The 13,991-nt window shown below is 40.6% G+C and overlaps 1 protein-coding gene across 1 annotated transcript in view; it reads right to left on the bottom strand.

Annotated features, from left to right (window-relative positions):
• MAN2A1 (mannosidase alpha class 2A member 1) overlaps positions 1-13,991 on the bottom strand; it is a 167,736-nt gene that overhangs the window by 146,878 nt on the left and 6,867 nt on the right. The gene's annotated exons all lie outside the window — the stretch shown is intronic.

Genomic DNA, 13,991 nt, shown 5'->3' with positions numbered 1-13,991 from the left:
ATAGAATAATAGCCCAGCTTATAAGAGCAAGGACAATCATTGTCCTGTTCATCCCTATATCCTGGGTTCCAAGTACAGAGCAGGTACTCATACATTTGTCAAATGGCCCTCGTATTTCTGAAGCTCAACAATAATTCTGTAGTAAACACTCACTGTGTCCAGTATAATGCTACAAGCTGGAAGGACAGCTATACATAAGATACGGATCCCTGTCTTAGAACACACTAGGTGATAGCATAACTGTCAACAGCCTACCCCTCATACTCCAAACAATCTACATTGAGGTTTAAAAAAATAACTATACGCACAGTGAACAAACAACTCTGGACACCCATTACCCAGAAATAACAAGAAGGCAGAAAGGAAAGAAGGGAAGAAAGAAAACACCTACTTTATGTCTAAAAGTAGGAATAGTGGTCAAATGATAGATTTATATCATGAAATGGTCTTCAGTCACTGAAAATTTAGAAATATAAATTTTTTAAAAATAGAATTATAAGGTATTTTCAGGAAATGAAGTAGAGAAAAGGCAGCTTAGTACGTATAACATACTTTTGGAGAAAAAAACATGAAAAGCAATATAACAAGATGGTTAAAAGCTAGCATGGATATTTACATTCTCTTTCAGCCTGTTATGAATATTAGTTGGTTTTGTAATGGGGGGCAGAAGATACAAGGATTATACTCACAGGTTACTGGTCAGTTCAACAACGGGAAGGGGAGAAATCAAGAGACTACAATCTACCAAAAGAAGACTGATAATTTGAGCAAACTGGGCCAGAACGGACAGAAGTCTGAAGAGATAAGGCAAGAGATTTTGGAATAAGAAAAAAAGTAACCAAAATTAGCAGCAAATTATCTTTGGTGGGGGAGGCACAACACTAGGGACGAACACCCACAGCCCTGATGGTGGGGAGGAGAGGGCAGGCGCACAAGGCAGCCACGCACCTCCACAGACCTGAAAGGTGCTCTCGCAGTCTCCCTACCTAGAGGCATGCAAGAGCAATGGCCCCCTGCACATCAAAACTGTAGTCCTTTAAGGTAACTGCCACCTCTAGGGTGGGGTGGGGTGGGATGTAACCACAAGGTAGAACTCTGTAGCCTGTTCACCAGCATATACAGAGACAGAAAGTACAAGGTTTTAGCACAGATCTCATCCTGCAATTCAAGCCCCATTTCCCCAAGAGAAAAGCAAAGCAAAGATACGCATCACTTTACAACTGGAAATGGCGAAGCAAAGGCAACTTGGAATATCAGTGCAACCCTCATTCAGGACTTGGACTGAGAAGCTAGTTGAACTACCATGTAGATTCCAGATCAGCAAGGCTGTTGAGCAGTATCATACTGTACACATCAACATTGGTTATGAGTGATTCTCCACAGAAAGACCAAAAGGGATCCTTGGCATAACCCTTTCAACCCAAGTTCAACCCAAAGAACCTAAAACTATTTGATAGTCAGATACACGACTGATTAATCTGCATATATTTTCCTAAACAGACTTGCTATCAAAGGCTTTCTGAAAAAAGGGGAAAACTTTTCTTCACTCATCATACCATAGACTGTGGGTTTTTGAAATCACTTCTGATAGATTCTGTTGAAAACGTCCAATATTGAAGATACAAATCTACTTCGGTGACACTGCATGCAATTTCTACCACAGCAGGTGACAGCAAATCAAGGCCTTCTTATTCCAAGCACAATTAGAACATGTTGACTCACCTTGCCAGGGTGAAGCTGTACACCTCCATAAAATAAAACCTGAGCTGAGTGTAAAACGCCATTACCTCAGAGCTTTTAAAAATGCTACATGTTCTATCTTATACTTACACTATTATAATATCACAAGCTTAATACAAGGGTAGCCACATTTTTCTGTGCTTTGAGGAAAAGATCATTTTGGGAGCCACATACACAGCAAAGCTGCCTATAGCTCAACAAGTACACACAGAGTAAGAAGAGGACCCCTCCTGGGAGTATTTTTACTAGGGCCTTGGTCCCATAACCCATGGATGAGAATATAATTCAAAATAAACATTACAGGAGATGTTTCATGAAAAAGGATCCTACGGGCATTAAAGATGACTTTCATTCTCATTGCAGTTTTAAAGATAAACTTAACGACCAGTACCTGGAATTCTGTGCTAAATTACATGCATAGGGAAAATTGTGGCCTAGGGACATGTCCACACAATGGTCTAATGAAAATCATTTTTAAGACTATATTATGCAGTGGAGGCCAGGCGCGTTGGCTCACGCCTATAATCCTAGCACTCTGGGAGGCCGAGGCGGGCGGATTGTTTGAGCTCAGGAGTTCGAGACCAGCCTGAGCAAGAGCGAAACCCCGTCTCTGCTAAAAATAGAAAGAAATTATATGGACAACTAAAAATATATAGAAAAAATTAGCCGGGCATGGTGGCGCATGCCTGTAGTCCCAGCTACTCGGGAGGCTGAAGCAGAAGGATTGCTTGAGCCCAGGAGTTTGAGGTTGCTGTGAGCTAAGCTGACGCCACGGCACTCACTCTAGCCCGGGCAACAGAGTGAGACTCTGTCTCAAAAAAATAAATAAATAAATAAATAAAAAAGACTACATTATGCAGTGGAATAAAGTGTCCCTCCAAACAGCTGATTCTCGAAATACACACACCTCATAAGCAAATTCTGTATGCATGACAGAGAAGAGTGCACTCATAGTTTACATTAAAGTAACAGAAATCATAGATAATACTTCAGTTAGGATGACAAGTCAAGGAATATTGATAGTAGTATTGAAAAAGATGATTTTCTGTAGGGCAAGGAAATCACTTGTGAGAAAACCACTTTATTCTTTGATCTGCTAATCCGTTCTTTAAGGAGGCCACAGTGTTACACTGTTGAGGAGTAGGGAAAGAGGTCAAGATATTTTATTTATTCCAATTTTAGTGAAAGAAAAGCTGAGCAAAATATCACAGATATCAAAGACTTTGGGGAAAACAAATTTAGAGTTCTACTACAAAGTAGAACAAAATCAGTACCTACTCAGTTTTATGAACAAAATCAATCAATGTTTATCTACAGCTAAATCTGTAAACTTATTACACAATTGTTTGCCCCAGGTAGGACACTGGCTGCCGGGGACTGGACTTATCATGAGCACAGCTGAATCTGCACATTTTGCCTTCCTTCCTGTTACATTTGGAAAATGCCTTCCCTTCCCCCTGCCTCAAAGGCCAACCTTCTGCTTAGCAACAATCCCATCTCCCTCAACTGCTCAAAAGTTTGGTCTCTGTTCTTTCAGTTAAACCCTCTCAGTATTGCCCCATTCAGCTCCCCTTCTCAAAGCAACTCATTCTCAGCAGTACGATGTGTTCTATTTGCTCAAACTAGATGAAATTGCCATTCTTATAGGTAAAAAATAGTCAAATATCACCAATTTCATGTTGTTCAACTTAATATCATATCCTATCTAAATCTAAAAAAGTCAAGCAAACTCCTGCGCTTCCTTTAACCCCATGTGATGGTTGATTGGAGGTGTCAACTTGACTGGATTAAAGGATACCCAGATAACTGGTAAAGCACTGCTTATTAATTCTTCAGCAGGCACTGAGCCCATCCCTTGTCTGCTGCAAGGGAAATCCATGGGGTTTGGCACTTGATTAGAATGATTGAGCTGCCCCAGGTGTGTCTGGGAAGAAAGTTCCAGAGGAAACTGGAGAGTCAGTAGACTGAGTGGGAAAGATCTGCCCTCAATGTGCACTGGCACCATCCAATCGACTAGGGACCAGATGACAAAAAGGCGGAAGAAGGGCAAATTCTTATCTGCTCTCTCCTAGAGCCTGACTGCTCTTCTACTCCTGCCCCTGCATGTCAGAACTCTAGGATCTCCGGCCTTTGGACTCCAGGACTCACATCAGTGCTCCCCAGGCTGCCCGGAATTCAGCCTTGAACCGAGAGTTACACCATCAGCTGCCCTGGTTCTGAAGCCTTTGGACTTGGAATGAGCCATGTTACCAGCTTCTCTGGTCCTCTTGCTCCCAGACATCTTATCTTGGGACTCATCAGCATCCATAATCAAGAAAGCCAAGTCCCCTAACAAATCCCTTCTCCTCTGTGTGTGTGTATCCTATCAGTTCTGTTTCTCTCTGGAGAACCCTGACTAAACACCTTACATTCCCTTGCAGGGCTCTAGCCCCTTCATGGAAGTGCAGGCATTACCAAGAGTCTCTACTCACTATCCTCCCTTCCTTACAAACTCCCATCCATTCATCTGCCCGTTCCAATCAGCAACTGCCCACCACTCCACCAAAACTGCCCTTGTGAAGGCCCCAAAGACTCCCACATTCCAAGCCTGAGGGAGAACAGTGCCCTTACATGACTTCTCATCTTGAGGAGCATTTGGCACAGTGGAGCACTCCTTCCCCCTAGAATCATTTTCTCTACTCACCCCCAGTACAACACGCCCTTGGTTTTCCTCCTGCCGACTGTTTATCAGTTTCCTTTGCTGTTCCTTCTCTCCCAACCTCTAAATGTTAGAGAGCCTCAAGGTTAACTCTTGAGCCTATTACCTCTAGACTGTCTTACGTAATCTCATCCACTCTGTGATTTAAATTCATATTTTCACTGACGTTTCCCATATTTGTATTTCCCGCTGAAACCTCTTCTCTGGAAAACAGACCCATATATTCAAATGCCTACCTGACATCTCAACTTGGGTTTCAAATGCAAGTCCAAAAAACACCTTCCCCAAAAAGCTGCCTACAGGTCTCCAGTAAGGGGCTTTAATTCCTCCCTAGTTAGGCACCTCAAAATCAAAACACCTTACATCGCAGCCAGTAAGGACCTGCATCTCTCTCTCTCTCTCTTTCCCAACTTAGCTTCACCCTGATATCATATCTCAGTTCCAAGCCAGGCTCTCCCAGCCTCATCTCAGGACCTTTGTACGTGTTCTCTCTTGATATAATGCTTCAACTCTCACCCCTAATATCACCTCTGCATAGCCTTTCCCAGCCACCCTATCTAAAATGGGCCTCCTCGTGTTATTCTCTAGCTCAACCTATTTTTGTTTCCCCCACAGCATCATTACAATTATCTATTTTATTCATGTATTGCTTCCCCTTTTTCATCGCTATATGGATCCCTATACTGAGAACAGGCACCATAGCTGTTTAACTCATCATTGTATCCCTGCACCTACCTACATAGCACAATGCCTGGCACACAGTAGGATCTCAAATATATACTGAGAGAAAAAGGGAAGAAAACAGTGTGTAACATTTCCTCCTAAGACAAGGAAGTATTAAGTTTTTTGGCATATAAATCCACACTAAAAATAATACAAATAGAAACAAAACAGTCTAACAATTTTTTTAAGAAATAAAATCCTCCCCCCCCCAAAAAAGAAAGAAAAACTTCACTGTATTTCAAAAAGTAGGTAAGAAAAGAATGGGAAGAAAAATCCTAATTAATAGGGTGGTCTTCATAGACTTTTGGGGAAATGATATAGAACAGGGAGTTTGGAAAGAGAACCCCAAGATGATCCTGGACTATTTCCTACCATGGTAGTAATATAAGATCTGCACTCAACCAAATCAAGTTTCTAGTTATGAGAACTTTAGAAATTATTATGTTTATAATATGACCACCAATGGTAGCATTCAAAAGAAACAAAATTTTACCCCAGAGTAGGCATGTGTTTGAAACTTGTAATCTACACCACCTTTAATTTATGGTTTGTTTCCCTTCGGAACTAATTGTGAGACTCAGCATATCACTCCATTGCATCAAGATCTTTCTGAACTTTGATTCTGTCATTGAATGTGCCCAACATGTAACAGCAAACAATGATTACCTTTATTTTTAATGACTTCCTTCACCAGATAAAGATAAAGGCAATTTAGCCCAAAGGTTAGGCACATGGGCTCTATCTAGTTCAGGCTATCTGGCTTCCAATACTAGCTTTGGCACTTACTAGCTGCATGATCTTGGGGAATTAACATATCTGGGCCTCAGTTTCCTTATGGGCAAAATGCAATGCTGGCACCCACTGCTTGGAATAGCTGTAAAGGAATTTAGCACAGGACCTGTCAACAAGTAAGCACCAAAGATGGTATTGTTACTACAGCTACTGCTACATAATAGAAGTATGGCTTTCTAAAATCACTTTGAAGGGTACCATATGCACCTGCAGAAATATTAATAGCATGCATCATGACTAAGGACAGACCCTAAGGCCAGCCCAAATTTGACTTCTGGCTCCACTACCTAATGGCTATATAACCTTACACAAGTTCAAGTTACGTAACTGCTCTGTGCCTCAGTGTTATCATCTGTAAAATGTGGAAAATTAAGAATACCTAACACATAGGTTTGTTATGAGGATTAGTTAATACATGCAAATCAATTTAAATGGTGCCTGCAGAGTAAGGAGAATGTTTATCCAAAGATGTCCCTGTCCTGGCCGGGCGTGGTGGCTCATGCCTGTAATCCCAGCACTCTGAGAGGCCGAGGCGGGAGGATCGCTTGAGGTCAGGAGTTCGAGACCAGCCTGAGCAATAGTGAGACCCTGTCTCTACTAAAAATAGAAAGAAATGACCTGGACAGCTAAAAATATATATAGAAAAAAATTAGCCGGGCATGGTGGCGCATGCCTGTAGTCCCAGTTACCCGGAAGGTTGAGGCAGAAGGATTGCTTGAGTCCAGGAGTTTGAGGTTTGCTGTGAGCTAGGCTGACGCCACAGAACTCTAGCCCGGGCAACAGAGCAAGATTCTGTCTCAAAAAACAAAAACAAAAACAAAAAAAAAAAAAAAGGAGCTTTGCTGGTATGATCGGGGATTTGGGGATAGGAAGATTACCCTACAATATCTGGGTAGGCCCAATGTAATCACAAAGGTCCTTATAAGGGAAAAGAGGAGGACAGAAGAGCCAGGCCAAAGGAGAAGTGAGGACAGAAGAAGAGGTCAGAGGAATGCTTTTGCTGGAAGGGGGCCTTGAGCCAAGGAATGCAGGCAGCCTCTAGAAGTTGGAAAATACAAGGAACAGATTCTCCCATAGAGCCTCCCGAAGGAATGCATCTCTGCAGACACCTTGATTTTAGTCCAGTAGGGCCTGTTTCAGACTTCTCACCTCCAGAATTGTAAGATAACACATTTTTCTTGTTTTAAGCCACTAAGTTTATGGTGATTCGTTACGGCAGCAATAGGAAACTAATATACCTGGCAAAGAGTTGGCCCCATATAAAGAAAGCTTAGAAAATATCCTTACACTTAACAGTCCTTATTAGAGAAAGTCTGCCCAAATCCCCAACACTAGAGCTGGAGAGCTGTGAGCCCGCCTAGCTTCATAAGCTGTCTCTCAGGGGAATAATTTGGTCTAACATGGCTCTACACCTATCTTGCACCAATAAAGGAGCAAGGCAAAGACAGTCAGCCTTTATGGTTAAAGGTAACTTTCATGAAAAAAAAATCAACATCTTCAACTTGGACAGAGTTTTAGAGTTTTAAAGCCATTCTGGAGCTATGCTGGGGTCAGGGGAGTAAGAGGCTGCAGTTTGCCCAGGTAAAAGCCATGGTGGCTTGGACTAGGGAGTGGAGGTGGAGGAATGTGAAAGAATTAATTTGACAGATAAACTAGGAATCAGAGGGGCAAGAAAGGAAGAAAAATGGCCTCTGAGGTTTTTGCTGGGGCAACTGGGAGGATGATGGGTGGGTGGCATTTTAGAGAAACAGGGAGTGCTGGGGGTGGAGCAGAAGAGGGGGCAAACGCTGTGTTTGAAACTATTAGATATCTGAACAGTGGTGTCCATGGACGCACAAGTCTTGAACTCAGGAGAGAAGTCAGGGTGAATACATAAACTTGGTCGGAATGAATATGAATTTCAAGCAATGGAAACAAATGGGATTACCTAGAGAAAGCGCATGGATCCGCCTTTTATAATTTTAAATGGCTCACCAGGCGATTCTCACACATCCCCGGTTAAGAACCGCTGCATTAAAGCTAAATAGAGGAACTGTGATTTGGTAAAAGAGAGTCTATATTTCCAGCAGGGGTGTCACCGTTACTTCAGCAGTCCCTGGTCAGCCAGACACTGTTCGACCGACACAGAAAAATCCTGCTCTTTAGTCAGATCTCAGGCACTTAACAGGAAGGCTTTTTGGTTTGATAAAAGGGCAAGTAACCCCTCAAGTGCTCACTCCACCCCTTAAGACGTACAGTGCTAAGGCCGAAAAGAGTGTGAAATGGAGCTGTGGCCACAGATCTGCATGTACCTCTGCCACTCCATCAACAAGCCACAAGCCACAGTTACAAATGACCTTCTAATGGTATTTTCCAGACCCGGAACTTAACATGCCTGAATTTCTTCCAAGGTATTGTCTTTACGTGGTCCATTCAAAGAAATAAATATCCTCACTACATGAGCAAAAAGAATACTTAGTTACGTAATGTAATGCCTTACCAAATCTCAGGAGCAATACTCTCTTTGCCCTGGTGAATCACTCTTCATAAATCTCACACCTGCCTAGGTACGATGACAGCAGAGTTGCTCAGATGCAGGTATATGACAAGAGTGCCAAATGACTGTGAGGGGAAGAGCTGGGGCTCTAAGCACACCATCTCTGCCCTGGCAGGGCATTCAAGGCAGTTGTGACTGCACCTGGACAACCACTCAGCAGCTTCCAGAATCCCTAAAGAGGACCCCAGCCCTGACCTGAAACAATAGCACCCAATCCTCTCACTACCCTCCTCCAAAAACATGGTCAGGACTCCAGTTGCTGGCGCTTTCTACAGGTTCCAGGAGACAGCACCATTTCCACCCTGTGAGTTTCCAGATGTATGTTTAGATTAAAACCATATGGCCCCACCTGCACCAGCCCAATATAGCTGCACAGAAACTACCTCCTGTTGAGGAAACATTTTAGGCACCAAGCTATTGTACAAAGTGAGATTATGCAAAACAGATACTTGTTTTAAAAATGATTAGAAGAAGGGTATAAGCAGGGCAAAACATTTGGATTATAAAATTTTAATAAAATGCCATTTTATTACATACAAATCCATTTAATAACTACAAGTAAGTGGCACTAAGCAAATTAACTGTTAACTAATAGAACTCTTTCTTCAATTCAGTACTTCCCAACCTGGTCTATGGAACACTACTCTATTTTTTGCAGAAATTTTTTTTTAAAACCACACTGATTTTCCTTCTAAAATTTATTTTTAATATATCTATATTCTTATGCTTAGCACTCTGAGATAATCTGCCAACAGTGCATCCCGTCCAGCGGCTTGCATGAAAGTTCATTTGTGATACCCTTTCAGGCTGCAACAATCCCAGGTAACTAAGATCGTGTCGTTATGTGCCATCTAGGTAATGATTGTTGGACTATGTTGGTAAAGTAATCTTGTCTTATATTTTTTGACATATGCCTGTCTTTGTAAACAGGGTTACTATACACTATCCATTTCTACTAAACTTATTTCCCATAGATTAAGGGCATATATTGTATTTTAGGATCTGCTGACAAAAGTTCTATCAACATAATGTTATACAACTAATTTTGAAAAATACAATTTTAATGTAAAAAAAGAATAATTGTCAGAAATGGAAAAAGCCAATCAACCTAAACAGTGTTAGCTTATTAAAATAAATGCAATTGACACGTCTGAGATCATTTTTCATACAAAAATGGTTTTGGAAAGCCTCTGAAGGCAGGATTGTATTAAGTAGATAATCAGCCCCCCTTCAATCTTATTTACACAAATCATTTCCTGAATAAGTCCCTTATATTCCTTACTGACAGGAGACAAGTATTTAGGGAAGCCCCATCTGGATTATTATAAATTCTGAATTTCCTAACTACCTTTTACAAGCACCACAGGTTCTTAAGTTTTACAAATTCTTTCCTACTCCCTTTCTTTATAAAAATCCATCAGAACCAATTGGTCTACAGGGCAAGGTGGGCCACAGCAAAGACCACAGAAGCAACAAATGCACTAGTAAGACATAACATAATAATAATAGCAAACTTCTAAATATCATACCATCAGCTATCAAAGATGAGTTAAGGATACAAATTTCTTGGGTTCTTCTCAAATCTGGTTTATTAAAAAAAAAATTAGTGGTTAGATCTGCTCCCTAAAAGTCACAAGAAATATCTTGTATCCCCAGGTTTGTCATTATCTGCTTCTACACATTTTCAAGAGGTAGCCCTGGGTCAAAGATAATTTTACTTCTTTAGTTTATGGGGTCAGCCACCAACCAAACAAGAGGGGCTCTTGCTTACGATAAACAAGAGACAATTTGGGGGGTATTCTCAGAATCTGTCTGATCTTCTGAACAACCTTCAGCTATAAGCCCCCTATTTGGGGTGTTGCCTTTTGATCCTTAGTAAATATTTCTCCCTCTCCACCACCTGACCTCCCACACTCCATATACACACACATACACAAATGAGCGATTTATTTTCTTACAACCTAGCAAACATAATTTAGTTCCATAATTTGTGCCAAAGATGATAAGGGTCTTTTTAAGTCTCCTACTGAAATGCTTTTTTGAAATCCTTCCTTCTGATAATCTTATCTCTTCTTAGGTAAACTGATCCATGAGCCAGTTTCTGACAATTCGAATACAAGCTGCTTTATTTCATTAACATCTGCTACACAATAATCTTAATATAAGTGCAGCTTTTGGCTATAAGAAATGTACTTGGCTCTGTTCTCTTCTCATAAGCACAGTCCCCAAGTGAGCTCATTCATTCTCAGCTATGCTGATGACTACCCGATCAGCACCTCCTTCCCCTGATCCCTCACTCTGGCGCTCCAACCCACTTGGCTATTTCCACTGGCGGCCACCTCATCATAAACAAAACTGAACTTGGCTTCCCAAACCAGCTCGTCTTTCAAACTATCCCTTTCTGCAAATAGTACAATCAGTCTCCAACACCCCAAACGAAAAAGATGGAGGAAAATGTTTGACTCAAGCCACCCATCATTATCCTTTATCAAATCTGTCAGAAAGCCCTGGTGCTTCTCTTTACAAAATGTCTCCACATTTTTCTTCCTCTCGATTCTAGCCAATTCAGTACTGGTACAGGAATTTGCTGCCTTATGTCTGTATTACCTCAAACAGATTCTCAGCTGCCTTCCTGCTTCTGAGTCTTCCTACACACTGCTACCAGAATAATCTAGATGGAATATTCTCTTAGCTCCCTTCCAGGTCTAAAATTTTCTACAAAATTAATTATCTAACACTGCTTTTCTCAGGCAGCTTCCTGTACACTCAATAACTTGGAGTGGTTCACTACCATCTAACCCCTAACTTTTCAGACTGACTCTGAGGCAATTCACAATCTGATCCTGAACTACCCAGGGTGTTTTCCCAGTTCCTCTTTACAAGCGATAAAGAGTGATTCTAAATCAAGACAATCTCCTCCAGGACTTCAAGCCTTTGAGACCATTGTACTTTATACTAGCAATGTTCCTTCTACCTTCTAAGAAGTCCGACGCAATCGGAAAAACTTAGTTTCCTTCCCCTCTCCTTTGGCCAACTTGAGTGAGGCCACCACTAGAACTTAGTTCTGTTTCTGCATTCCGTTTAAGGTCTTTGTCTTTACATTCTTGTTAGAATGTAAGATAAGATAATGGATTCTTATTATATCCTTAGCTCCTGTAACATCAGAACGAGAAGAGGTGCCTGGTACGCAATACTCTAGAAATGCTGTCCATTGGTAATAACTAGCATTTACTAAATACTATGTGTCAGGTATCATTCTAGAACCTCTTTAAATTAACTCTTTTAATGAATAAATAGCACTTAACTGTCTCTAATTGTTTCATAAATGGCAGTTGTGTTTCTCCAAATAACTAAGCTCTTTCAAAGCATAACATATATCAATCACAATTTCCATAGTACCCAACACATAGTAAATTTTCAAATAGCCGCTGGGCATAATCCAGCAGAAAGGCCACTGAATCATAAGTCAGGATGCATGTCCCAGGTATGCTGTGGCTGGGCAAACTATTGAGGTCCAGTTTATGTGGCTCAGTGCCCTTATGTGAAAAATCAAAGACTAAAAATTACCTGACCTGGAAGGACCCTTCCTACTTTAAAATTCTATGTCAGACTTTTTCATATGTATGACTTTTCTGGGATGCTGGTAACTGTTAAAAGAATGACTACTTCACTGGATTCTAAAAATGCCAATTCAGGACTTTTTTTTAATGTGGAAAATGATTCTGAGAATGATTCACGTTCTCAGGCTTCTATCCTCTAATGTTCCACAGGTAAAACATTACCACCAAGGCCAGGACCCATAAATTCCACATTCCTCCACAGAAGGGAACTGCTACAGAGGACAGCTTCAGCCCCATGGTCCTCACCCTGAAGGGAAAGGGCTTCCTATCACAAAGGAAACAAAACACTATCAGCCTGGAAGAATCATGGCAAGTGTTTGAGTAAACACTAATTTGTGAACAACAACAAAAAAATGGCATGACTTCAGACTTTCAATCCTGAGAAGGCACAAGGGACCAAATATTGAGGCATGCTGAGTTGTAAAACGATTTTTTAAATAATGAGATTCAATAGACAGGATTCAATAACTTCCATTTCCTCTGTCAGTAAGAAAAGGGAAAGGAATTAGAAATAGGAAAAACAAAGAGCTATACAAGGAAGTCATGGTCCAGATGTGAAGGAAACTGAAATACAGCATGATTCTTAACAGCTGGAATATAAGATAAGAGAATCCACTTGCTCTGATGCTTAGAATATTTCCTGCAAGTGGCACTGTTTTAACGATACAAGATTATCCCTCCTTCTCTATGAGGCCAAACAACCTGATACACACTGAACAGCGTTTATATTACCATAAAATCAAAAATGCTATGTACTGGTTCTCTAACATGTTTTACTTTTTAATTGACATAAAAATTGTATACATTTATCATGTACAACATGTTGTTTTGAAAAATGTATACATTGCAAAATGGCTTGGTAATCTAACTAAAATTCTATACCCTTGTTTATTGGTTTTCCATTTTTGTAACCAATGAATAGTCAGAACATGTAAAACATTAGGTCACAGAATGAATGCAGATGATACAAGTCTCACCCATGTAAAAGATGGCTGAGGGAGGGTGGGACATGAGGAGAGGGAAAGAGAGTGAGTGGAAGAAGATGGAGAAATGTCACCTTGATAGAGTGGGGGGTCAAGACATTAGGTCTAAAGTTGATGGATCAAGAAAATAAATGCAATTACATCATCAAGAGTTGTTAAGGTTTATTAAACAGAAGTATTAAATACAAAAGTAAGTTTTTAAAAACTAGAAGAGATATGAATTAAATTCCTTGTCTTTTATAAAGGAAACAATAGCTCAAAATTAGAAAAAAATCAAAAAAGAGACATAAGAATATATTTAGGGCTAGAGACTGAACCATTCAGTAGTGGCAACAAAAAATGGTCAGAAGTGAGACTCTGAGAAGAGGAGTGGGGAAGGAAGGGAGAGGGACTCACCTGTCAATGTGTATCTTTCTATACCATTTGAATTTGTATTTGTATGGACATTTATACTTTTATAAATGCTAAAGTGTTTAAAAGAAAAAAGTCATTGGCAAAGTCCCCATCTCTCCAGGCTCTTCATTCAGGACGATGAGGTCCACCGGAGCACAGGATAGGATCAGATTTGGAGTCTGTTCTGCTCTTGGAAAAAACATTAAATTTCTCTAGACTCCCTACAAAGGAAGCCAGTGGGAAATCCATCTACATGTGCAAAATGCACAAGTACATACATTTTAAAATGGAAAACAAAATACTTAAAAAACTCTACTTAACACTAACCTTACTACTACTCCATGAAATGAATGACTCCCATTTCCTTCACACTAAGTGCACTGCAATTTAAAGACAATACTAAACTCTGAGGACATGAATGGAACAGTGGCCCGTGCCACAGGGAAGAATGTGAGGAAAATGATGAAAATTGGCAAGAATTTATTAGTCTTTGATAAGTACCCCTG

Source organism: Eulemur rufifrons, chromosome 17 (genome assembly GCF_041146395.1).
Source record: "Eulemur rufifrons isolate Redbay chromosome 17, OSU_ERuf_1, whole genome shotgun sequence".
Taxonomy (NCBI): domain Eukaryota; kingdom Metazoa; phylum Chordata; class Mammalia; order Primates; family Lemuridae; genus Eulemur; species Eulemur rufifrons.
The sequence above is the reverse complement of the archived record's forward strand: the minus strand, read 5'-3'. Positions and strand labels throughout refer to the sequence as shown.